Source organism: Nannospalax galili, unplaced genomic scaffold (genome assembly GCF_000622305.1).
Source record: "Nannospalax galili isolate Female #2095 unplaced genomic scaffold, S.galili_v1.0 scaffold1525, whole genome shotgun sequence".
In the NCBI taxonomy this organism is placed as follows: Eukaryota; Metazoa; Chordata; class Mammalia; order Rodentia; family Spalacidae; genus Nannospalax; species Nannospalax galili.
In genome coordinates this window covers 223131-227910 of record NW_008352543.1, presented here as the reverse complement: position 1 = coordinate 227910, position 4780 = coordinate 223131, and the positions used below count along the sequence as shown (strand labels likewise).

The following is a 4780-nucleotide window of genomic DNA, read 5'->3' as shown; positions in this document are numbered from 1 at the left end:
CAGTTGATGTATAGTAAGCATTCACTGATAGTTATCAAATGTTTAGCTTTTCATTACATAATCCTCTGTTGGTATATTTTGGAAATTTGTTGCATTTTTATTACTTTGCTAACTTCATGAGTCTCACATTTTAAAAACCTTAGCTTTAAAGAAACAAAATGATATTTGACTACATATATATACAAAGAAAAAATACACATTAGACAAAGATAATTTCTACCTTTCCTGTCTTAAAATTTTAATACACACTCATTGGGTACCAATGTACAAATATTGAAGTTCAGAGGAAAACTTCAATTTTCACAGAAAATTTTTATTCATTTTTTTGGAAATGTATATTTTAATGAGTATGAAACTTCATATCTATAAATTTCTTTATATCTTCATCACAGCTTTGAGGGGGAACAACAATATTGTCTCATGGCAATTTGGGGGGATGGGAACCTTACTGCAGTGACACAGTTCATTTTAGTTGGCTTATCAGAGGGCCCTGTCTTTCAAATCATCCTCTTCTTCATCATCCTGTGCATCTACTGACCATGTCTGGAAACCTCAGCACAATCTTTCTAATCAGAGTCTCTCCTCAGCTCCATCACCCCATGTACTTTATTTGGAGCCACTTGGCTTCTGATGACATAGGTTATTCATCTTCTGTCAAAACCAATGTGCTTGTCAACTTTCTGGTGGAGAAGAATACCATCCCCTAGCTTGGGTGTGTCATCCAGCTTAACTCAGTTGCCTCCTTTGGGACAGCTGAGTGGTTTATGATTGCTTTGTGGCAATTTGTAACCCACTAGTTTATGTAACCAAAATGTCCACACAAGTCTGCGTTCAGTAGCTTATTAGAGCTTACATAGGTGGTTTTCTTAGTGCTTCTTGTACATTTTCTTTCTTTTCTTTTCTCTTCTGTGGACCAAACAGAATCAATCACTTTTTCTGTGATTTCACTACTTTAGTCGAACTAAATTATTCTGATGTCAGTGTCCCCACATTTGTTACCACATTTTCTTGTGGGACTACTATATTGATCACAGTGTTAGTCATAGGCCTCTCCTACACCTACATCCTCATCATCATACTGAATATGGGCTCTACTGAGGGCCGCCAGAAGGCCTTCTCCACCTGCACCTCCCACCTCACTACACTCATTCTGTTCTATGTGACTGCCACATTCATGTGATGCCCAATTCCAGCTACACCACAGGCCAGAACAAGGTGGTGTCTGTGTTCTACACTCTAGTGATCCCCATGTTGAATTTTATCATCTACAATCTGAGGAATAATGAGATTAAGTGAGCTCTGAAGAGACACTTTGGTAAGAAAATATTTTCTTAGAGATGTCTGATCTTTCATAGACTTTGATAGAGTTGATATTCCTTAGGCAATAATAATAAAAAACTGATTATCTATGTTTCAAAAATATGTTTGAAAAATATTTAGCTGAGTGTGGAGAATTTTGGCAATTTTAATGGTATATATTCCTGAGATAAACTAGTATATTGTAGGTTCATAATGAGTGACATTTAACACATATCATCTCTACCTAAGAATGGATATGTATGATTCAACTGGAAAATCCATAGAGGTCAGGAAACTAATAAATGACCACAGTCAGGGGGAGGCTTCATGGGAAGCAAGTAGTGCTGGACATTGTCTCTGCTCTTGGTTAGTGTGTCCCTAATAGTCTGTTTCCTCTGAGGGGTGGGGCCTGCTGAGGAGACTTGACTGTGGAGAGCTAGCCACGGGAGGGCCGGGGGGTTTCTGCATCATCTTGGAATGGAAGCCGTGAATGCAGCACCAGAGGCAGGTGTGGAAAGATGGCCCAGGCGTCTTACTTGAACGGACGGACTACCTGGGGTGAGACTTCAGGCCCAAGATGCCTTCTTATTTTTATTTATTTAATTAAATATATCTGCCTAGTATAAATTAGTTCAGTTTCTTATCCATCATAAATAGCAGCTCACCTTAAAGTGTAAATAATAGCTATTGTTGTGACCAAGTGTAATCTGAAATAAAATGCAATGTAGATCAGACAATAAAATTGCTTTGATGTTTTTATTACAGTGAGATCATCTATTGAAATAGGATGTGTACATCCATAGGAGTTAGATCTATGTTCCTCTCCTCTGACACTAACATTGACTCTTTTCAGGGGAGTCCAATGAAGGAAAAAGTTGAGAATCCCCTGGCTAATGCGCTTCCCTGAGAAATATTGTTCTCTAATTTATTAATATTTAATGAAATTATTTTATTAAGCTGTAATGATAAATCTTAGGTTAATAACTTGCATTAAAATATTAGCAAATTTCTCAATATTTTCAAATTCCTGACATGAGATTCAGGGACAATAAATTTGTACTGCTTGGAAATTCTCCAAAATTTCAAATTTATAATTTTTAAACAATCTTAACATGCTTATTATTTAATTAACTAAAATTCTTACTTAAAGAAGAAAATGTACCAAGTTTAGTAATACTTACAAAGAGATAAAGCATATATTAATATGCTAACAATGAAAAATATAATTTAAAATTCAGATTCGATAGAAACAATTTATTGATGGTAGGGATTGAACCCAGTGCTGGTGGATCCGAGTGCTCTACCACTATGCCACAGTCACAGATTCTCATGAAAATCTTCAATAATCACTGTATGCTGATAGTGCCTGTGTGTATTTATTCTTCTCTCTTCTCTCACTTGCAGCTTTTATCCCTTCCAGTTGGGGTTCTCGCCATCTGATCATTCATTTTACTTAGCAGCATGAGAAAAATTTCTCTCCCCTCTCTGCAGACCTGCATTGGATCAGTAAGTTTATATATTCTGAGATCAACATGTATTTAGTACTTTTTTCCATATTCATTGTCAGTGATCATGCTACAATCTGACCCCTTTCACATTTATTTTATTATAAATAATATCAGTAATATGGTTATTTTATTAAAAATTTATTTACATGTGGTGCCCAGATGTTTAATCTCTAATCATGCCAAAGGTGCATAATGGTACTTTTAGATGTGATTAGTATTTAACACTAATTGAATCAAGTAGATTATCCTCATAACCTGTGTGTTCTTTTTCCAATACTCTAAAGGTCTGAAGATGAAAGTGTTCTAATACTAACCTAGTTTTATCCTTTCCTCTTCCTCTCTCCTTCTCTCTCTCTCTCTCTCACACACACACGCACACACACATTCACACAAAACTTTAATTTCTTTCCCATCTCTCTCTCTCTCTCTCTCACACACACACACACACACGCACACACACACATTCACACAAAACTTTAATTTCTTTCCCACCTTTCCTTCTCTATGTCATAATTACATGTAATATTGATTAAGATCTCTCAAGACAGATGTGTGAATATATATATGTATATACCCTATAGCCTGCTTCTGTGAACAATCCTAATTCAAGCTTGGCAGGTTCCTCCAATGGGTGGGGCCTGACATGGAACATGGACTAAGAAGGAGCTGCTGGGAGCCATCTTGGGATGGAAGCTTAGCCGTGGGTAGCAAGCTTGGTGTGAAGAACATGTAGCCAGCCTCAGAATCTCAAAGACAGAATGGACTGACTCTTGTGGACCTGGGGCGAGATCACTGGCCCCTGAGGCATGAACAAATGCTAGTGGGGACTATGGTACTGGTGGCACGGTCTGATATGGTGGTCTCTGAGCCATGCTGCCAGAGGCTTGGGGCTAGGCCCTGGGTTCTCATTCCTTTGTAAGTTAATAAATGCACATAAAATATAATATAGGGTTTGTCTGATAGTGCAGGAGACCCAGAGGGAATTCGGGCCACAAAACTGGTGTAGTCTGGCCAGATAAAGGACTACAGCCTTGGGGATGTGGGCCTCAGAAAGCAGTGCTGTTCCCACTGCCCCTGTGGCAGGTCAGCTGGACTCTGAGTCCCAAAACCAGGAGAGAAGCCAATCAAAACCCATATGCGTAATGGGGTTAAGGATAGTCATATGGGTTATAAAATGGTTTATAAAATCTGTTAGCTAAGAAGAGGCCAGCCATGCAGAAACACAGGCCACAGCTATGGGGATATGTTGCAGGTATGTGAAGAGTTGTTAAAAGTTACCCAAAGGTTAGAAAACCTTTTACCTGCTTTAGGGAGAGTGTGGCCATTTTGCATTATAAAGGATGTGTCCCAGGCAGGAAAAGCTGAAAAGGCTGAACTGGCAGACCCAGTTGCAGAGCTTAAGAGAGAAAAAAGGCAGGACACTTTGACTTGTGTAAAGTCCAAGGACTCAGAGAAAAAGAAAGATAATGGTAAAAAGGAAAAAAAAAAAGCTAACTATGTTGTAGCTAGGAAATACTTCATGCTAAAACTGTTAAATCTAGGAAAAACTTACAAGCAAGCAAGCAGAGAGCCCATGGCCACGTGGCTTGTGAGAGTATGGGACATGGGAGAAAATGATGTCAGCCTAAGTCCTTCAGAAGCTTCACAGCTGAGTTTTATAACCACCCATCTGTCCTTGCAATATAGACTCTTCAACCTAGGCCAATGCAGTGAGGAGCAGTCCTTAATCGGGTGGCTGGTTGAAGGCATTAAAGATACATGGTTTTCACCAAGGGAGACTAACATGATTGGCAGGGGCTCGAGGAATATAAAGGAGGGACAGTCATTCTTGAGATAACTAGGTATGATAAAAGCAATATATAATGTCCAGTTCACTAGGCCAGATAAGACTGAGTTCATCAGAGATATGAAAGAAAAACTAATTCAACTGGGACCTCGAGAATGGTATGGGACATTCATGGTTTTACTAAGCC

At 38.7% G+C, this 4780-nt stretch overlaps 1 pseudogene; it reads left to right on the top strand.

Moving 5' to 3' along the window:
• Positions 1-539: 539 nt before the first annotated feature.
• Positions 540-1296, top strand: LOC103747224 (annotated as a pseudogene).
• Positions 1297-4780: the final 3484 nt, after the last annotated feature.